The sequence below is a fragment of the Thalia democratica genome, chromosome 1 (genome assembly GCF_965202585.1).
Source record: "Thalia democratica chromosome 1, ktThaDemo2.hap1.1, whole genome shotgun sequence".
Lineage (NCBI taxonomy): Eukaryota > Metazoa > Chordata > Thaliacea > Salpida > Salpidae > Thalia > Thalia democratica.
In genome coordinates, this window is record NC_139165.1 from 89,614,649 (window position 1) to 89,638,717 (window position 24,069).

A 24,069-nucleotide genomic window follows, 5' to 3' on the forward strand; every position below is an offset into this window, starting at 1 on the left:
TAGGTTACCATAAAAAAAAGTAATGTACAGGACTATCTGACCAGGGCTTGTAGTTTTACAGTTCGAAAATCTTATTTAGACAAATATTCTAACTATTTTAAAGCAAATCAAAAAAACTATTGAACATTAAAAAAAGTATTTTAGTTTAAATAATACTGAAAAACTTCAGTTTAACTTCACGGCAACTTTAACTGATTTTCGTGACTTTTAACTATTGTTAGTAAGTTGTTTTCTGTGAATAATAATTTTATATACTAAATAAGTTTATTTCATTTTTTCCTTTTTAGTTTTTTTTTAAAGCTTATTAATGACTAAAATTAAACTTAATGTTTTAAGTCGAGCTTTAGATTTAAATTTCTTTTCGGTTTTGATCAAAGAAAAACAATGCATTTAAGTTTAAAATAAGAGATTGTAATATAATATTGAAGCATTTTCTTACTACTTGATTTGTAACTAAACATTGTTTCAAACGAGAGCTGGCTAACTTCAAATAACAAGCAAAACTTTAAAAAAAAGTGTTTTAATTGTATATATATGGTCTGATAGCTCCTAACAAGTTAATTTCATTTTATTTATCAATGAAAAAAAACTATAAAAAACCTAAGTTTTAATCTGTATATTTTTCTTAACTTGAAAAAGGCTTATAAGCATGCACTTGAAATGTGTGCTCTAAAATACAAAATATTATGGCTTAATATAAGCGTGTAATAAATCTTTAATGCTAGAAAACAAATAGAAACCTTTCTAAAACTAAAGAAAACGTTTATAGATGATTCTTAGCGGTCTTTTTGTTTGAGTAGTTTTGTATTTTGTACACAAAACAATTAATTTCTATCATAAGTTGTTGTTTATCAAACAATTTTTTTTGTAACAAAAGATCATAGTCAAGTACATTAAACCAAATACAAGTTGAAATATATCATAAAAGAAGTATTTAAACTTAAAACTTGTTTTTTGTAAACTTCTACAAAAACTCCTAGCAAAACTGTCGTTGGAAAGTAAGTCTTAAGAAGCTGGTTCAATTCTCTAGCAGCTGTTTTTTTAATTATATGCAACATTCTTTGTTAACAACGGTGTGTAAGTTAGTTTTTAGTGGAAAATATACTAAAAAAAATAATTTAATCCAATTTCGACTTACTAAAACACAATGTTTTGATTTAAGTATGTTTTTTTTATACAAATTTAGTTGAATCTTAACAAAAGATAGGATCTAAAGAATAATATTTTTCCAAATTCTTTCCAGTTTTCATAATCATGGTTTTGTTATATGACACTACTTAATTTGGAATAACATAAGTTAAAACTTTATTTTAGTTAACTAATTTGGTCAATTCACAAAAGCCAAGTTACTAAAAACATTTTAAAGATTGTATAAGCTTAAATGTTTATTAAGCATTTTAAGCTAGCTGCTTTTAAATTCTTATGAACATTTTAAGATTAATAGCGAACTAACTGACTTAACTTGTTTTAATAAAAGTTCTAATAACATGTTATGTTGTAATATGAAATAGTAAAAAAATAACTTGCTCAGTATCCTAAAAGCATTTTTGAAATAATCCAAAAATATAAACAATTTGCTTTAATATAATTTATCTCTAACTATTCTCAGAGTAACATTAATAAATTTTTAACAACTTGTAAGAAACAACTTTGATTACTAATTATAATTAAAAAAAAAATTGAAATTAGAATTATGTTCATAGTTTTTTTAACAGGTATATCAAAATTTCTTCCGGGTTGTACAATGATGATTTATAAAATATCTCAACTTGAAGATGTCGCACAAGTCGGTGGCGATGAAGAACAAGCTCTTCGTCGTGGGCGGCTTCTTGGAATGGTACGAAGTTTTCGACTCGACCTGCAACAGGTTCACGGTGGTTTTGCCCTATCACAGTAGATACGGCGATCGCAACCTAGTTTTAAGTGAACCTGCCGAAATTTTTTCCATCGGCGGCAAGCTGGTAATGTTTGGTGTCGGTTGGGATCTTGTTTTTTATTTTGATGTTGAGAGTGATGAATGGTCTCAAATTGAATGGGAAACTTTAAGAAAAAACAAGTATTATTGCGGTGTCAAATTACCTCACTTCTAACATTAACATTTTTATAAAGCTGTTTAGACGAAAATTATTTATAACTTAGTTTAGCGTATAGAATTATTTTTTAGTTTGAGTGAACTAAATATGCTTAATGAGCTGAAAAACGTATACAAATTTGGAAATAAATTTTTTACTTGCTTTTTCATTTTATTAATTATATCAATTAAAAAAAAATTACTCGGCTTTGTTTTTTTTCTTTAATAAAATCTATATAAAACGTTGGATTATGTATTATTGTTATGTATTCATTTTTATTAGTACTAGTGAACCTGATGTAGCCGGTTTTAAAATTTTCAAACAAAACGTCTAAAAGTGAGTAAGTAGCTATACTTAACTTATACAACACAATTACTTAAAGAGAACTGTAACAATAAAGAGATCACGCTCGAATAAATAAGCTGTTAGTAATTTTTCAGAAATAGTAGTTGACTTTTTATTGCATAGGTTTACAACATTTATCCGCATATTTAATTTACCTAAATGGTAAAACTGAAAGAATAAATTGTAAATTAATTACTTAGTTAATTTTATTGAGAAAACTTTCTTACAACTTCTCTTCACTTGTTCTGGTGGCCACATTTCAATTGAGATTTAACAGAAAAATTAGCAACCAGTTATATGCTAGTAAGTTAGCTATAGCTTCAATACTTTATATGCCGAGCTTTTTGTCAAAAAATATTATATCCACCAATACTTGTATACTCATAAATATTATAGTATTAAGCTTTTTTTAATTTAAAAATGTTACAGAACTTAAGTGCTTTCATGATTAATAATATTATTTTAGTCTTTTTGAGTAAGGCAAACAAATTTCTGCTCAAAGAGCTCTTAAGTGCTAAAAGTTAAATAAAACCTAATAACTAATAGAGTTAAAACAATAACAAAACTGTCATTATAAATCTATAAAAATACTATCAAAGATTTGAAACCGTACCATTGCTAATTTTGAGCTTTTTAAACAGTAAATTTGTTTACGATTAGTCCATTAGTAAAAAAGGTTAAATTTATGATAAAGATTAGAGTTACTTTATGGTTAGGTAAATGAATTTAGTGCGAAATAGCTTGAGTGCAATACTACTTTAATTCGTACAATTGAAAAGTACTTTAAAAGTTTAAATTTTTGAAAACTCTTCATAACTTTTAAAAATTTACTTAACTAATTTGTCTTATACGTATAATAACTCTTTGGATTTAATCATTTAATGCTAATTAAGTTTGAATTGCAAAAGTTCTAAGTATTGATACATCAGAACCGAAATCTGAGCTCGGATCCGGCCGGTTTCTAGTTGAAAAAAAAGATTTGGATCCGGCCGGTTCTCGACTTATAAAATTGATCCTTATCCTAAAATAAACATCTAGATCTGCATCCCAGATCCTAACTTGTTGATCTGGTAGATTACTAACATTTACTAAATTTATATTTTAAAAAATCAACTGGCACAAGCTCTATCAACTTTGTATGTATTAAGCGTTGATTTTAGTTATCTGAAGTGACGGTATTCGCGGTTATTCAAATTTGTGCAAACTGAACTAGAACGAAAGAGTTTAGTAAACCCCAAGCTCAAACCTAATCAAAAACCATCCAGAGACCTTCATTTTTTGAATTTCATCATAAACTCCAGAATGTCTGGTGTAAGTTTCAAAATAAACTTCGACACCATAAAGTCTTCGTTACACCGTTAAGACCTCTAATCTAAAGTATGTTGTTGTAGTGAATATTCAAAAACTAAGGTGTTATTTTAAGATAAAAGTTCGAACTATAACAATATTTCATTTCTACAAACAGTCTAAACCAGGTAAACTTTAGTAGATACAGGTTGTTAAGACTTATCAGATTAAAAAAAAAAGTATAATAACAGGTATTCCAGTTTTAATTGCTTTTCTTTTTGTGTTTTTGAACCATTGAATAAATACTTTAATTAACAAAATAGATAAAGCTTGAACTATTTTTTTTCTAACTTTACTTTGACTGTTTTTAATTGTTATTCTTTGCATTATTCTAAAAAAATATTTTGATAAAGTCAATTTAACAATAGTAAAACTATCTTTTCAAACAAACCAAAAAACTTACTCTTATAGAAAATTCAACCCAGAGCTTTTTCAATTGGACAATTTAAACCGCTTAGTGAACGAGTTTGACTTACTATGTATTTTAACATTATTATAAAAACCTAAGCTAACTAATCAACTTTTTAAAGGAAACATGTTTAAAAAGAAAACAGTAGTTTTGCTGGTGTGAGAAGTTTCTGACATAAATGTTTGTAAACAAGATATTTCAAAAATGTGAACGTAAGTATTTTAAATACTTAAAAATCAATTTTATACAATAACATGAATAGCAGGTAATTTTTTAAATGTTTGGAAAAGTCTTTTAACATTGAAATGTATTGAGAATTAAGAAAGCTATTATTACGCCATTTATTTTGTTTTGTTTATACAATTTCGTAGTAGTTAATTTTTTTTAATTTACAGAATAATATTCAATCTTCTTGCAATTAATTGCAATTGTAAAAAAAACAAACCAAAAATAATTCTACCGTAAACTCCTTAATATTTTAAGTTGTAGCTGAGTCATTTTCAGTTCTAATATTATTATTATTAAGTTTAATTGCCGAAGGATAAAGTATTTTGTTATAGAAACGACCATTTTTTCTAGCAATTGTCAACTAATTCAAACTAATACGCTAATTTCTAATATACATACAATACGTTGATAATAAAGTAGTACAGTTAAGATGTTATTTAAAGAAACGTTTACAAGTGTTTGAAAGCTTTATATAAGTTTAAATTAACATACAACAACTTTAAATAATTAAAAAAAGAGATTAACTTCTGCTGTTTTTCTTCCTAAGATAAAATTTTGTATAATTAAAGGTTTTATTCTTGTAAATAAATCATTTTCAGAACTTTTAGATATATTTTATAGTGTTTTAGTTATAGTAAATAAATTATTTTTATTTTTGCTAAATTTAAGGATATGTAAACGTAAACAGATTTATTTTATGCAGTCAATTAAGAAGAGAAAACTTATCATAATTGAGATATTTTAAAGATTATAAGAAAAGTTTTTAAATAAAAAGTTTCAAATTGTCTTAAAATAGTATAAGAGTTTTAGAAGCAAAAACTATTTTAGATATAAAGAATATTATTAGCTTTAAACAATTAAATTATTAGTACTTTTGTATTAATTATACTTGAAATTATTTTTGAAATAACATTTATTTTTTTTACAATTCAATTTATTTTGTTTATTATAAAAGAAAATATAACAAACTATTCCAATAATGACGAAAAAATCTTCTAATGATCCTAAAGATGGCAAAAACGAATGTTTAAGTTTAGCAAAAGCTTAAAGATTTCCTGTTAAAAACAACATGAGTTCTCCCGTGAAAAACAACACGGAGTCTACTGCGAGCATGTTTAATGCCGTGCCGTCTCCCAGTTCTTCGAGCGCACCCGAAGAAGCTGCCTGCGATTCGAACTCTTCTGACGAGTATGACGACGTCAACTTTAACAGATTGCTGCCAATCGACGAGTGGGAACACGTTGAAAAAGAAAAGTGCGAATTTAAAGACCGGACAGCTAAACAAGAACTAGAAAAAGCAACTAGTGCACAGACTCCAACCACTGTGCCTATCAAAGACTTAAAAGGTGAGTTGTGGCAAAAATACGTCAGAGAGTTTTCACTAGTCCCTCTGGCGGAAAGGAGAAATCTGCTCGATGACTGCGCAGGAATGATCGCAAATGCTTTTGGATCGTGCAGGAACCATGAGTGAGTTTATTGATAATATATTTGCACAAATAATAATTAATTTACAATTTTTTCAGTTCACTTGTGTAAAATAAATGTTGTTAGTTAAACTAAATGTTACTAACACAGAAGAGGAAAACTTGAGAAGAACCTGGAAAAAGATTTGCCAAAAGATTTTTGCCTTATTCAAAATGAAGAGACGTTTGTTGGCCACATTGAGTTGTCGAATTCTTTCAAACACCGATCTGAAGCGCAATGCTTACTAGTCAAATCAGGTTTTAACTAACTTTTGTTTACTTAACAGTTTTGTAAGCTGCCGAAACTTTTAAATAAAGTAAAAATAACGATTATGAAACTTATTATTATTTTTCAACTATATGACCCATACAAATTTTAACTTTTTTTTTGTTTACGTATTTTAAGGGATTTCTTGATCAAATACTAAGAATTTATGTAAAACTAAAATGAGCCATATGTTTGAAAAATAATAGTGAGTTGGGAAAATTTATAATAATGTTATAAAACTTAATTGCATAAATCTGTTAAAAATAAAACTTAAAATTAAAAAGTTTACTTTTGCTATAAAACCATGTAAAAAGAACCAAAACCGTGCAAATTTGGAAAGTTTCTGAAAAATTTATTTGAGCATATACATAAAAAAAAAATAAATTAATTAATAACGTCTTAAAACTTGACCAAATAAGTATGTTAATAATAAAAAAAAATGAATAAAATATAATTTTGGAGAAAAAGGTTGCAAAGTGAAAAAATGTAAAAAAACATTAAATTTTTAAAAGGGCCCCACTATTATAGTAAAACCCCAATGCAATAAAATTTATTTTGAAAAGCTAAGCAGAAGAACGGTTTGTAGAATAAAAAAAAGTTTAAAGTTAGCATTAAAGAAATTAAAAATAATCAGTTTTAAAGTTTGGTTACAAAAAAAATTACAAAAAAAGCCATTCAAGCCATGTTTTATTTAAAGTTTGACTTATATTTAAAATTTATTATATAATTAAAATTTGTTTTAAGGCGCAAAACAAGTTAAGTGAAACATAAATTACATTATCCTATGTTATATGTGTATCATAATTTAAAACAATTCAGTTAAATATGTATGCAGAAAATGCTGATAAAACAAAGTAAGTGCAGAGGTAAGTATAATGTAAGGGTTGTATACACTTTAACAACAAATTAAATACATTTTGCATACTAGACTGACTTTTACAACATTTTAAATATTGTAAGCAAATATTGCAAATAAAATACAATATAGTTTGTGTAAAAAGATAGAATTACCTTTTTCCTAATCTTCTTGTAACTCTGTTGGGAAATAAATTATTGACATGTCTTCCAAATACTCCATCACTTACTGGCTTGATTGGTTGCTTTCTGCAATGTTCTATGTAGTTTTCGTATAAAAAACGTCTGCCTAAAAGTTCATTTTTTTTGTATTCGACATTATTTACCAACCATTTTATGACGAACGGGTTTGTCTTCAAAATAGACTTTTTCTTAACAGATTGTACACAATCAGCATCTCCTTTACTGTTAGAAATGCCTGGTGGTAACGGGCTATTGAAACTCTGTAAATCAACAGCTTATTACATTATATGTTAATTCTTTATTTAGCTTTGTCTTGTGGGATAAAGTACGTAAAACAAAAGAGCTTATATCATAAAAAAGCAAAAAACTATTTAGATTAATACTGATTAATTCTCTTATTATAGTCATTTAAAAATATTTACATCAGTACACACAGTTTAAACTTAAAGCTTAATATTTATTTACTCGTGAAATTATTTATTTTGGGACTTACATAGTTTTCACTTAATTGTAGAGAAGTTCTAGTTTTACCATATGACATAAAATTGTTGTTCACGCAAAATGAACTTGTTGAACCAAGTTGATTTTGGTCTTGAATGGTGATGTTACTGTTAGTAGTCTTTTTGGGTCGGCTACCTTTAGACTTAGTTTTTTCTTCAAACTTTTGTTCCTGGAAAACGTTGAAATGAAGTTTAGTTTTACATTTTAAGAAGCAAGCTAGTTATATAGTTTTTTGCAACTTGGTACAAACTAACATATAAAACTTAAAATATTATTTATTTTACCAAAATTGACAATATACTTTTGTAAACTTAGTGCAGTGATGGTTTTAAGATTTTAAGTTAATCTTAAGTTGTTTGTTTTAATATGTTATGTCTGAATTTAAACACTAATGTTTTTCTTTTTTATGGACTTGACTTTTTATAAGTAACTTGTTTTTCGATTGCATATTATGCACTTGTTAGAAGAATACTTATCGCTTCAATTTACTTGAGTTTTTGTGTGTGTAGTTATTTGTAGGTTATTGTATCATATATTGTATAATGAAATTCATTATTACCTTATAAACTTGTCACTCACCAGTGAAGAACAGCTCCTTGATATTGTTATATGAACGACATGTAAGTTAGTTGATTAACATAGCTTCATAGCTGATTGCATATTGTTTTAGTAATAAAATGTTTTACTATCAAACTCAAACCTGTCTCTCCTTCTGTGCGCTGTTGAACTTGTGGCTGTTGGATTGGTGCCACTCCGGCACTATGAACTTTGGTTGGGGCTGCACTAGCTTGGCCATGTTTACTTACTAAAAGTAACTTAGAGCATTTAGTGTGAAATTTAATGTTTAAAGTGTATACATTTCATATGCAACAAATTTTACATTGAAATAAAAATAAAAAAGCTAAATGTTGTAGCAATAAAGTTTTAAAGTTTGCATGGTAACAAAATAATTTGAAAAAATAAAAAGAGTGAAAAGTTCATTTGAAATGGCATATTACGTAAGAAGTAATTTTTAAGTAAAAGATAAATTTGCTCAGTATTAAGCGAGGCTAGGCTTTTAGGGTGGAGGAGGGGGCGTGGAGGTATGGAAGGGCGCCATCGTGCGGTGAAAAAACACGTAAATAAATTTAATTTTTTTTCATCTAAATCTAATTTCGTGCAGGGTCAAAGGTCAAATGATGGCTCTGTGGCGCCACCTAGCGGATATTTTTTTCTATTATCTTTATGCGTACTTGACTACTAATTTTTTTGTTTATAGTTAGAGTTTTAAAATTTTAACTTTTCGTATGTTTCTTTTAAATAAACGTCTTTAAACTATACCGCACAAAGTAAAAGTTAAAGTAATGTCTCAACTTCAACAATTTTACACTAATTAAAAAATAAATATACGATAAAACCTTTTAAAGAAGATTTTTAGAAATAAAACATGTAACTTCATAAGATTTATGAGCTAAATTTAAGAAGTAAAATTTTCTTTTTTTTTGTTTAAAATGTTTGTTTTCAGTAAAATAAAAACATACTGACAATCTCATTTACTTTCTGCATTACTGTTTAATATTAGGTCAAAAAAATTAAGTTATATAAAAAAAATCATTTTTATAAATGTTCTTAATTTTACTCATACGAAAATCCTTAAAATTCTAGTTACAAATTAGTTTAGACTTTATATTCATAAACTTCAAAAACACTTTTTAAGCTCATATTCGATTGAAATTTACGCTAAACTTTTGAAAGATGCAAGTTGTTTTTGTCTGCTTAACTTAATATTAATAAGTACAGTCTCTAAGCTTAAGAATATATAATAAGAAATATAATAATCTCCTGTATAGTAAGATACTGTTTTGTTCTTTAAGTAAGTGCTATCTTAAAATTAGTTGTCTGTCTAAGTATGAACTTAAATTCTCTAAAAATTTTAGAACTTCTAGTTTCATAATATAAAAGAAAAATTTATGTTTCAAGGTTTACAACAGGCATGAACTTGTTTCGAATAAAATAATAAAAGTCTTGTTTAATGTTTCAAAGTTTAACTAATAATGGTACCTTTTAACTTACGATGCTATGCAATATTTTGATAATTCAAAAAACCTATAGATGTTAATGAACAACTTTTTTAAACTTAGTTGAACCGTGTTAGTTAACGTTGTAAAAAAAGGTAGTTAACGATCTACTTCCAGGTTAATAAAATTTTATTCACTATACGACAAAATCGTAGATCATTTTGCATTGTTTAATTATTAAATAACTTTTGTAATTTTAAGCTTTGAAAAAATTAGTAGAGAAATTTAAATATTTTAAAAGACTTTATTGAAATAACATAATGATACACACAACTTAATGGTTCATTTTAACAAAACAATACTTTAAAAGTTTTAGTTAGTTTGTTTACAATTTCAATGAAGCGCAAATAACAGTTTTATGAGATTATAAAGTATTATATATTTTATACATCAACATACACATTAAAAACTAAAATTTTAACAAATATTGCTTAGTAAATTGAACAATATTGTCGTTGGTAGGCATCAGATAAATTCAAAAGATAAGTATACTTTGCAACGAAACCCAGATTAACTTTACTTCTAACCAACTATTTCCTGAAAGAGTTCTTTCATTCATTTATAGTGTTTGTGTTGCCTACACGTTTAAATGATGTTGTGCAAACAGTTACGTAACTTATACTTTAAGGCATATATTATGTTGTATATACTGTCGATTGCATCTGTTAGAATTACTGTGATTTCAGTAAATTCGAAAAGTTTTTGTGGCTTTGAAAACACGCTATTTTTATTTAGCCCCATTAGCTTAGCCATTTTTCGTATAGTTTTAACTGTTAATTTTATGTTAGTTTGTATATATACAACTTCAATTTTTTTCTTATCGTTGCTATTGCTCAGGAATTTTGAAAATGTTGATATATATTTGTTTATAACAAAAATATTGTTTTTGAAAGGTTTGAATTAAATTGTGAAATTATTTTAAACTGTATTTTCTAAGTCAATTGTTTATAACAAAAATATTGTTTTTGAAAGCTTTGAATTAAATCGTGAAATAATATGTATTTTCTATGACATGTATAAGAAAAAAATTTAAATGGTTATTTTGAATTATTAATTAAAAACGAAACATGGACCATTTTCACAGCTAGCAAACTGAAGAATACAAACAAGTTAGTACAAGTATAAGTTGCTGAGTCCTTAAAATCTATAAAATTTTCTGCTGAGACTGTACCAAGACTACGTTTGTAAGCGTTTTTTTTTTGATATCAATAAAACATCATGAAACTTCATTATTTAAACTAATTTATGCAGCAAAAGTCAGTATTTTATTGTCAGAAGTTTAAAACTATACCGGCTTAGGTATTTCATTTCTAACATTTTAAGTTTTTGCACACAAAGTTATGCGATTTAAGTTATTTTGTAACCGAAAAATAATTTAAAACGGGCTTTAAAGCTCTTTAATACATTTACAAAAGTGTTGCACTTTAACAAATTATTATAGTTGTATCTCTATATACTTCGAAATTCAAAAATAAACTTTGACTGAACAAAAATTCAAAGGTTTTATATTAAAAGCGCTCGTGATAAATCAACAGTATAATGATGTTTATTAAAGACAAAATCATATTTTGAAAAGTCGAATTTAAAACTCAACTTACACCCTAGTTGAAAAAATTTAAAAAAATGCTTTGTTTAGATGAGTATTCGTGTGCATGTAGATATCTTTGAAAACTAATTAGAAGTTAGTTGAGTAGTAACCATTAGACATCTATAAAAAATGTTTAGTAGGCCTAACTTTCTTCTACTTCGCATCGGTCTTAATAAATTTGCAAGTGTAAACAATTCAAAACTTTTATTAGAGATAAAATTCAGACGAAATAAGTTATAATAAAAGTAAGTCATGTCCAAAATAAATTTGGCATAGACAATCAAGTTATTTAGATCATATAAATTTATTACTATACACAGAAAAGACCTAACTGGCTAAAAACTTTTTTAACTTGACATTGTACAACCATTGTCTAGCCCGATATGATAACTTGTATATATAAATCATGATAAGTCTTTATTAACAAGTGTACTCTTATTTTAGGAATAAGAAAATTGCTTACATTTTAACTAAGACCTGCGGAACGCTCTTCTAGACAGTAATTAACGCGAGTAAATATTGAAAAACTTGCCAACAACTTAAACAAAACCCCTGTTATAAATGTACAACAACGATGTTTATTTGAAATTAATTTAGTCCTTTAACATATACTCGTTCTACAAAAATCTTTATTTTAATAAGCCCGGCACGCGAAACATTATTTTAAATCAACTATATATATCAAGAACATTTTAACTGAAAGCAACTAAGTTAGCTAACGATCATTTTTTTCAAAAAACCATATTTTGAAAAAAAAAATTGTGCAGCTATTTAAAAAACTAAAGTTAAACAGTCTTATTTTATTTTGAGCTTTACGTAAAAGACCTCATTAACCTTGTAAGCCGAAGTTACATTTAATTTTTCGGAAAAAACTGCTTAAACTATGCGAGAAGACAAACTTTTTTATAACAAGGTAGACATTACTTATGACATTAGGAAACTTTTAAACTAAATTTACTTATATGTATAATTTTAGTAACTTAAGGTACAAAAAAATCCATTTTATAAATATAAATAAACCCTTAAAAGCGCAATCAAGTTTTAACATTTAAACAAAAGTTTTTAAGCCATTTTAAATTAATCATAATTTTATTGACAATAACATTAGAAATACAATTAAAAAATCAAAGAGGCTGCCATCATCATTTGTCTGCTGGGTTGTTTTCGTTTTAGTCCATTCCTGTTTTATACGTTGGTACTTTTTATGAAATTTTAACTAGTATATCACAAATAACTACATATAACAATCAACTATAAAAGATTTTTGGAAAAATTATTCACAGTCGTCTCTTAATTTTATTTTAATCAAAACTGGTGGAAGTTGTAATAAAAGAAAACTAAATTTGTCAAAATATACTACTACACAATTATAAACACTTTTTATTAAATTTACATAATTAATTGTAAAATAGAGTTTTATCAAATAGGAATATCAATTACAAAACAGTACTATAAAAAAACATACATTAAAAGTAATAAATATTCAAGTAACAAAAAAATAATTGTTCTTAAAAATAAATCAAGACCAAAAATTGTCAACACTAACAATTAAACTATACTTTAAACAGGCTTTAAATTATTCTAAGAATTTGGTTACTATAAAATGAACAAAAACTTACTAAGACAGTTTTTTAATAAATGATTCAACTTTACAAAAAGTTTAGATAATCTTCAAGAATGAGCAAAACTTTTAGCTTAAAATTAATTTGCAGCTTAACAAACATTTTAAGAGAAATGTAAAGACTTTAACCATAATAAAAGCTACAAAAACCATAAGCAAAATTATTTTTCAAAAGTAAAACTATTAAGTTATTTAAGTTTATTAATCTTTATTTTTACAGCAAATACCTTACAATAATAAAAAAAACTATTACTTAGGATTGCCAATGCTTTTTTGAAAAGTTTTACAGATTTTCGAAAATATTTGTTTTAGTCTACATTTAGTATAAAATTAAATGTAAGCTCTCAAATTGCATAAAAGTAAGAAAAAGATACTATAATGCTACTTTAAGTGTTTTTTATACTTTTTAAAAATCCAAAGCAAATACAAGTATTTGGGTATGATAGAATTTTCGTACTTAGTCTAAATTTTATTATATGAAGTGTAAAAATGTTTTAAGTTCTAGATTTTTCCAGTTTGGTTTTTGCCTGGAGAGTCAAATTCCAGGTATTAAAAGGTTTTTTTGGCAATCCTATTTAATATATTTGAAACTAATTCTAATTTGAACAAAATGAAAACGATACTTTTTTTATAACTCTTTGCTTTTTTTTTTTTTATTATGACGTATCTATCAAGAAAATAACTTTAATCTGTTAAATATATCAAAAAATAGTTTGGAATACAGTAACCTCTCGCTTATTTACGCACATTGTGTCCAAAGAAAAAGTGCGTAAAGATACGAGAGATCGTAAAGATACGAGAGGTACCAAACATTCTTACTATAATGGCTGTTTTTGATATTGCTTTTAGTTAAAAGCAGACTGGGGACTTTCTTACTTTTAACAACTTGTTTACTTTTTTTATAAATATTTAAACAAAAGATAAAACTAAACGTATATTTAAAAAAAAGATTAAATTTATATAAAGTAATAATACTTGTAAAAAAATTTTAATAATTTAATAATAAGTAGATTTTATCTTTATCTTTGTTTATATGTGACTTATTTGATACTTCACATTTATATTCTATTCTACTTAGCAAATTCAATTTATAATTAAGCATTTGTTAAGAAATGGTGTGGTGTCCAAGCTTGTAAGCTCTATATTTATTAAGTATCACTGCTACTTTTTGCTAGGAAGTTTCATTAGGTTTTTTTTAGATGTTTATTCATATATATGGCAGGAGTGCTGTATTATTTTTTTGTGTTTTAAACTCTTATTATTTCATTATACTTTCATAATTTAACAAAGTCATATTTCTCTCAGAATTTCAATTTACTCTCTTGTTGTTAAAAACATTTCTGATTTAATGAGGTATAACTAAATGTTTATCAACTAATCAATAAACATAAGTTTACAAAATCTAAAGATATAGAGATATGAGTTAGCATTTAAAATTTTAAATTAAAAATAAACAACAAACCTACTTTGTACAATACAGAAAAAAAGTAAAATTTTATATTTTGAACTTTTTAGAGTTCTAAAATGCGTAACTAAACGAGAGTGCGTAACGTCACGAGTGCGTAAAGATGCGAGAGGTTACTGTACTGTAACAGACTTTTATATCTAAATACTTAATTCAATGAAATTTATTTCAAATTAAACAAAAAACGTCTTGCAATCATGATCAAAAGTAAATGAAGTAATTTTATATCTCTTTAAATTACAAAATAAACCAACGTTTGTAGCGTTTGGTCGATTAAATCTCGGACGTCTGTGGTTTCTTTCCGTATCCAAAACTCATCCTTTTCCAGGATCTGGTTCCTTTAGCAGTGGAGGATAATACGTTCGGTGGATTTCTGAAATATGATTTCATATCAACTATTTTAAACCTAAGTAGTTTTAAATTTTTCTTTGTAAATTTTTCTTTTTTTTTATAAATCCTAAAATTACTAATTAGCTAAGCTATTTAAATTGTTAAACCTCTACAAAGTATTTTTTTCTCTAATCACTAAGAATAAACTAGACCTTAATAAAAACAAAAAATAAAAATATTTTTTTTACAGTTAATGAACTGGCTGCAACAGTACAGCTTTGAGATAAGGAGCATACCATTTTTAATGTCCCCATTAAGAAAACTAACTTATGTAAATAAGTAACTAAAGTCTGATGAAATAATACAGTGTAACCATGTACCAACAATTTTAAATACAATTCAGCCTACCAGCCTTCCCCAACTATATTATTTTTAACCATAAATTGTTTTTAAAGCAGTAAAACACAAAGTAAACAATAATTATTTTAATATCTTTAGTTGTAACTAAAACTTAATTACATTACAGTTTAACCCAATAAAATTGTGTTTTGACAAAATTAGAAACTGTATCATAAATGCCCTCGTGTGTGAGGTTTTTTTGGTATGGTTAATATTTTCTTAAAACAACACACTTAACTTATGCAATATTTCACTTTTCTTTAACAAATAAAAATTTATAGATGTAGAGAGCATTATCAATAAAAAGAAAAAACTTGAAATATATCATAAGAAGATAAATTGTTTGTGGGCTTTTAATTTTGCCACCATTAAAAACGTTCCATCTGTAGTTTTATAAAGTGTTTTTACACTGGACAAAGTGCTTTTTAATACAAAAGCTTTTTTATGGTAACAGTTCAAATTTTGCAGACATATTCTTAAATATACATTTATAAACCCATTTGCTCTATACATAATTCTTTTATATATAGTTTTATTATAATTTATAGCTCTAACTACTGTATAAAAATTTTTGCAACTAAATTTTAACCTAAAAAAACTACATTTGATTTTTATACTATAATCCATTAACAAAAACATTCTAGGAAAAACATTTTTTTGTAAAAATATTGATTTGACAAGTGTACATTTATGAACCAGTTTGTTTTTTATTGTTCTAATTAGTACATTAATTACCTTAGTACATTAATAAAAACTCTTTATCTTTTTCCAATTTGATTTTGTCCAGTTAAAAAGCAAATATATATGTTTCAATAACATTTTACATAAGTATTTATACATAACAAATTGCTTTAATTTTATATACTGTATTAAGGCCATAGGGGGGGGGGTCCGACTTTTTTTTTACAAAAAATAACTTTGGATTTTATATGAAAGCTTTAAATACAAACTACAAGCCTGTTTTTTTTTTTGTAAAAAGTTTCCGATACAAACGTATGGACCGCAAATTTTTCGGGGTCAATTTTCTCGGAAATTTAAAAATTCACTAAAAACCTAACTCCTCCTTCAGTTTTTGACCTAGAGACTTCAAATTTTCAGGAAATGTTCCTTTTAATATTTTGAAGAATCTGATGTTGGAATTTTTGAAATTTTGAAAAATAAAAATTTTATCCACAAAAAACTAAAAAAAAGGGTAGTTTTTTGACAATATTTTTTTTTTTACTTAAAGTTAAAAAAGTTCCTACAATAGATCTCTATAAAGTTTAATGATACACATTCTGTCAAAATTTGAGAAAGATTACTCAAAAAATGAAGGAGGAGATAGATTTTTAAAAAAATAGTCTTTTTTCGCATTTTTAGTTTTCGCCTTCCATAAGGAACCTATTGAACGCCCTTTCTTTAATCGCTTATATCTCAAAAGTTACTTTGAGTTTTTTTAAGCGGTTAAAAGTGTCTGATAGCTCAGTTTTAATTCTACAAAATAAGATCAAGTTGTAAAAAACAAAGTGGACCCCCCCCCCCCCCCTATGGCCTTAAATCACAATTATAAATTTTACTTATAAGATTAAGACCCAAGATCAAGTTAATTAAGGTAGAATGTTAGACACCCATTAGCCATAATTCTAATTAGCTTGGTAAAATAAAGAGAACTATATCGTTTCTAAACAACATACTACAAAAGTTTACATTCTTGAAGGGAAAAAAAATAAAGCCAGCTTGAGTTATTTGAATTTTATTAGAAAATTTTAAACCTTGGATGGTTAGTGACAACAAGTAAAATGCTACTGGTGAGCAAGCTTTAATGCTTTTAACAACTAAATAAAATAGAATTTGTTAACTAAAAAGGAATTTGAAATTAAACAAAAGTGGTTGGTTAGAAAAAAGTTTCTTAAACAATATGAAGAAAAATGCTGAAGTTTGCAAAAACCACTTTAAATAAAACTTTTTTTGTTAATATTTCTTAACTTTTTTATTATCAGCTTGTGTTACCAGAGCAGCCTTAATGTAGTGAGCCTTACAAACCTTTATCTATATAAAACTTTATTGAAACAAACTTATTTACAAAATAGACCTTACAAATTTTCCTTAAGATTTCATAAAATGTATTGAGATTTAATTTAGCTAAGACCAAAGTAATAAAAGTACATTTATTTCATTATTTAGTGATTACATTTTTCAAAACTATCATATCATATTTTATATGATAATTACACAAACTTTATAGCAATAAAATTTCTATTTAAAATTTTTAAACTTTTAAACTAAATCTCAATTTTTGAGAAATAATTAAAACACTATAAACTGTTCAAATGCTTTAGAATAAAAATTCATTAAAAAATATTAGTACTTATAATTTTGTAACTTACCTAATATAACAGTAACTGAATTATAAATCAATTAAAACTAAGTGAGAATTTATGGAACAACAAACCTTAAATGTTGGGAAATCCATTCTTCCCATTTCAGTGCTGGTGGGCATTGGGAAAAATAGCTTATGAAAAATTAGCTAATGAATTTCTTCTTTCATCATTGGTTTACTTATGTAGATTAAATTTTATACTGTTGTACATCATAGTATTATTGTTATTTATAAATTTTATATTTCATGTTTATTTTTAAACTAAGATTTAACTTTACACACATCGACTTTTCTTAAAACAAGATATGTCTATCTTAAACATTTTATTGTTAATAATTAACATTTATTAAAGAATTAAACTATCCAGCATTGTTAAGTACTATTCTAGATTTTAAAGACAAATTTTGAATAAAAAATTTAATCCTTTTATTGGTGGCCACAGGATTTTAATAAATTTCATTAAAGTTTTATCATTGACTTCCAGATTTATACAAAACAATTTTTTTCTATTTCTATTTACTTATATACTAATAATGCTACTAAAAATTTATTTAATAACAAAACAAGTTGTTGTGTTAAAAATTTTATCAAATGTCATAATTATTTCTAACCAATCCTTTATCTGAATTCACCAAGAATTTTGGCTCAAGTTTAAAGGTTTTTTTTCCAAAATCAAGTTCATGAGCTGAAAAGAAGCCTAGGGATGAGGAAGGGAAAATAAGGGGGTTCTTAGGCCATAAATTGAAATATGATATTTTGAAACTCATCAAAATCTTTTAACTAACCTGAATTAAACAATGTAAAACTATAAGCTACTCAAAAAGTCTACAGTAGACAGGGTATCACAGAGTTATGAAACATGTAGTTGTAGATTTTAAAAAATGAAAAACAAATGGTAGCTTGTGATTTTGCCTTTTCAAAAGCATTAGTTTATATTCAACATACACCACATTCTAGGTTACCATAAAAAAAAGTAATGTACAGGACTATCTGACCAGGGCTTGTAGTTTTACAGTTCGAAAATCTTATTTAGACAAATATTCTAACTATTTTAAAGCAAATCAAAAAAACTATTGAACATTAAAAAAAGTATTTTAGTTTAAATAATACTGAAAAACTTCAGTTTAACTTCACGGCAACTTTAACTGATTTTCGTGACTTTTAACTATTGTTAGTAAGTTGTTTTCTGTGAATAATAATTTTATATACTAAATAAGTTTATTTCATTTTTTCCTTTTTAGTTTTTTTTTAAAGCTTATTAATGACTAAAATTAAACTTAATGTTTTAAGTCGAGCTTTAGATTTAAATTTCTTTTCGGTTTTGATCAAAGAAAAACAATGCATTTAAGTTTAAAATAAGAGATTGTAATATAATATTGAAGCATTTTCTTACTACTTGATTTGTAACTAAACATTGTTTCAAACGAGAGCTGGCTAACTTCAAATAACAAGCAAAACTTTAAAAAAAAGTGTTTTAATTGTATATATATGGTCTGATAGCTCCTAACAAGTTAATTTCATTTTATTTATCAATGAAAAAAAACTATAAAAAACCTAAGTTTTAATCTGTATATTTTTCTTAACTTGAAAAAGGCTTATAAGCATGCACTTGAAATGTGTGCTCTAAAATACAAAATATTATGGCTTAATATAAGCGTGTAATAAATCTTTAATGCTAGAAAACAAATAGAAACCTTTCTAAAACTAAAGAAAACGTTTATAGATGATTCTTAGCGGTCTTTTTGTTTGAGTAGTTTTGTATTTTGTACACAAAACAATTAATTTCTATCATAAGTTGTTGTTTATCAAACAATTTTTTTTGTAACAAAAGATCATAGTCAAGTACATTAAACCAAATACAAGTTGAAATATATCATAAAAGAAGTATTTAAACTTAAAACTTGTTTTTTGTAAACTTCTACAAAAACTCCTAGCAAAACTGTCGTTGGAAAGTAAGTCTTAAGAAGCTGGTTCAATTCTCTAGCAGCTGTTTTTTTAATTATATGCAACATTCTTTGTTAACAACGGTGTGTAAGTTAGTTTTTAGTGGAAAATATACTAAAAAAAATAATTTAATCCAATTTCGACTTACTAAAACACAATGTTTTGATTTAAGTATGTTTTTTTTATACAAATTTAGTTGAATCTTAACAAAAGATAGGATCTAAAGAATAATATTTTTCCAAATTCTTTCCAGTTTTCATAATCATGGTTTTGTTATATGACACTACTTAATTTGGAATAACATAAGTTAAAACTTTATTTTAGTTAACTAATTTGGTCAATTCACAAAAGCCAAGTTACTAAAAACATTTTAAAGATTGTATAAGCTTAAATGTTTATTAAGCATTTTAAGCTAGCTGCTTTTAAATTCTTATGAACATTTTAAGATTAATAGCGAACTAACTGACTTAACTTGTTTTAATAAAAGTTCTAATAACATGTTATGTTGTAATATGAAATAGTAAAAAAATAACTTGCTCAGTATCCTAAAAGCATTTTTGAAATAATCCAAAAATATAAACAATTTGCTTTAATATAATTTATCTCTAACTATTCTCAGAGTAACATTAATAAATTTTTAACAACTTGTAAGAAACAACTTTGATTACTAATTATAATTAAAAAAAAAATTGAAATTAGAATTATGTTCATAGTTTTTTTAACAGGTATATCAAAATTTCTTCCGGGTTGTACAATGATGATTTATAAAATATCTCAACTTGAAGATGTCGCACAAGTCGGTGGCGATGAAGAACAAGCTCTTCGTCGTGGGCGGCTTCTTGGAATGGTACGAAGTTTTCGACTCGACCTGCAACAGGTTCACGGTGGTTTTGCCCTATCACAGTAGATACGGCGATCGCAACCTAGTTTTAAGTGAACCTGCCGAAATTTTTTCCATCGGCGGCAAGCTGGTAATGTTTGGTGTCGGTTGGGATCTTGTTTTTTATTTTGATGTTGAGAGTGATGAATGGTCTCAAATTGAATGGGAAACTTTAAGAAAAAACAAGTATTATTGCGGTGTCAAATTACCTCACTTCTAACATTAACATTTTTATAAAGCTGTTTAGACGAAAATTATTTATAACTTAGTTTAGCGTATAGAATTATTTTTTAGTTTGAGTGAACTAAATATGCTTAATGAGCTGAAAAACGTATACAAATTTGGAAATAAATTTTTTACTTGCTTTTTCATTTTATTAATTATATCAATTAAAAAAAAATTACTCGGCTTTGTTTTTTTTCTTTAATAAAATCTATATAAAACGTTGGATTATGTATTATTGTTATGTATTCATTTTTATTAGTACTAGTGAACCTGATGTAGCCGGTTTTAAAATTTTCAAACAAAACGTCTAAAAGTGAGTAAGTAGCTATACTTAACTTATACAACACAATTACTTAAAGAGAACTGTAACAATAAAGAGATCACGCTCGAATAAATAAGCTGTTAGTAATTTTTCAGAAATAGTAGTTGACTTTTTATTGCATAGGTTTACAACATTTATCCGCATATTTAATTTACCTAAATGGTAAAACTGAAAGAATAAATTGTAAATTAATTACTTAGTTAATTTTATTGAGAAAACTTTCTTACAACTTCTCTTCACTTGTTCTGGTGGCCACATTTCAATTGAGATTTAACAGAAAAATTAGCAACCAGTTATATGCTAGTAAGTTAGCTATAGCTTCAATACTTTATATGCCGAGCTTTTTGTCAAAAAATATTATATCCACCAATACTTGTATACTCATAAATATTATAGTATTAAGCTTTTTTTAATTTAAAAATGTTACAGAACTTAAGTGCTTTCATGATTAATAATATTATTTTAGTCTTTTTGAGTAAGGCAAACAAATTTCTGCTCAAAGAGCTCTTAAGTGCTAAAAGTTAAATAAAACCTAATAACTAATAGAGTTAAAACAATAACAAAACTGTCATTATAAATCTATAAAAATACTATCAAAGATTTGAAACCGTACCATTGCTAATTTTGAGCTTTTTAAACAGTAAATTTGTTTACGATTAGTCCATTAGTAAAAAAGGTTAAATTTATGATAAAGATTAGAGTTACTTTATGGTTAGGTAAATGAATTTAGTGCGAAATAGCTTGAGTGCAATACTACTTTAATTCGTACAATTGAAAAGTACTTTAAAAGTTTAAATTTTTGAAAACTCTTCATAACTTTTAAAAATTTACTTAACTAATTTGTCTTATACGTATAATAACTCTTTGGATTTAATCATTTAATGCTAATTAAGTTTGAATTGCAAAAGTTCTAAGTATTGATACATCAGAACCGAAATCTGAGCTCGGATCCGGCCGGTTTCTAGTTGAAAAAAAAGATTTGGATCCGGCCGGTTCTCGACTTATAAAATTGATCCTTATCCTAAAATAAACATCTAGATCTGCATCCCAGATCCTAACTTGTTGATCTGGTAGATTACTAACATTTACTAAATTTATATTTTAAAAAATCAACTGGCACAAGCTCTATCAACTTTGTATGTATTAAGCGTTGATTTTAGTTATCTGAAGTGACGGTATTCGCGGTTATTCAAATTTGTGCAAACTGAACTAGAACGAAAGAGTTTAGTAAACCCCAAGCTCAAACCTAATCAAAAACCATCCAGAGACCTTCATTTTTTGAATTTCATCATAAACTCCAGAATGTCTGGTGTAAGTTTCAAAATAAACTTCGAAACCATAAAGTCTTCGTTACACCGTTAAGACCTCTAATCTAAAGTATGTTGTTGTAGTGAATATTCAAAAACTAAGGTGTTATTTTAAGATAAAAGTTCGAACTATAACAATATTTCATTTCTACAAACAGTCTAAACCAGGTAAACTTTAGTAGATACAGGTTGTTAAGACTTATCAGATTAAAAAAAAAAGTATAATAACAGGTATTCCAGTTTTAATTGCTTTTCTTTTTGTGTTTTTGAACCATTGAATAAATACTTTAATTAACAAAATAGATAAAGCTTGAACTATTTTTTTTCTAACTTTACTTTGACTGTTTTTAATTGTTATTCTTTGCATTATTCTAAAAAAATATTTTGATAAAGTCAATTTAACAATAGTAAAACTATCTTTTCAAACAAACCAAAAAACTTACTCTTATAGAAAATTCAACCCAGAGCTTTTTCAATTGGACAATTTAAACCGCTTAGTGAACGAGTTTGACTTACTATGTATTTTAACATTATTATAAAAACCTAAGCTAACTAATCAACTTTTTAAAGGAAACATGTTTAAAAAGAAAACAGTAGTTTTGCTGGTGTGAGAAGTTTCTGACATAAATGTTTGTAAACAAGATATTTCAAAAATGTGAACGTAAGTATTTTAAATACTTAAAAATCAATTTTATACAATAACATGAATAGCAGGTAATTTTTTAAATGTTTGGAAAAGTCTTTTAACATTGAAATGTATTGAGAATTAAGAAAGCTATTATTACGCCATTTATTTTGTTTTGTTTATACAATTTCGTAGTAGTTAATTTTTTTTAATTTACAGAATAATATTCAATCTTCTTGCAATTAATTGCAATTGTAAAAAAAACAAACCAAAAATAATTCTACCGTAAACTCCTTAATATTTTAAGTTGTAGCTGAGTCATTTTCAGTTCTAATATTATTATTATTAAGTTTAATTGCCGAAGGATAAAGTATTTTGTTATAGAAACGACCATTTTTTCTAGCAATTGTCAACTAATTCAAACTAATACGCTAATTTCTAATATACATACAATACGTTGATAATAAAGTAGTACAGTTAAGATGTTATTTAAAGAAACGTTTACAAGTGTTTGAAAGCTTTATATAAGTTTAAATTAACATACAACAACTTTAAATAATTAAAAAAAGAGATTAACTTCTGCTGTTTTTCTTCCTAAGATAAAATTTTGTATAATTAAAGGTTTTATTCTTGTAAATAAATCATTTTCAGAACTTTTAGATATATTTTATAGTGTTTTAGTTATAGTAAATAAATTATTTTTATTTTTGCTAAATTTAAGGATATGTAAACGTAAACAGATTTATTTTATGCAGTCAATTAAGAAGAGAAAACTTATCATAATTGAGATATTTTAAAGATTATAAGAAAAGTTTTTAAATAAAAAGTTTCAAATTGTCTTAAAATAGTATAAGAGTTTTAGAAGCAAAAACTATTTTAGATATAAAGAATATTATTAGCTTTAAACAATTAAATTATTAGTACTTTTGTATTAATTATACTTGAAATTATTTTTGAAATAACATTTATTTTTTTTACAATTCAATTTATTTTGTTTATTATAAAAGAAAATATAACAAACTATTCCAATAATGACGAAAAAATCTTCTAATGATCCTAAAGATGGCAAAAACGAATGTTTAAGTTTAGCAAAAGCTTAAAGATTTCCTGTTAAAAACAACATGAGTTCTCCCGTGAAAAACAACACGGAGTCTACTGCGAGCATGTTTAATGCCGTGCCGTCTCCCAGTTCTTCGAGCGCACCCGAAGAAGCTGCCTGCGATTCGAACTCTTCTGACGAGTATGACGACGTCAACTTTAACAGATTGCTGCCAAT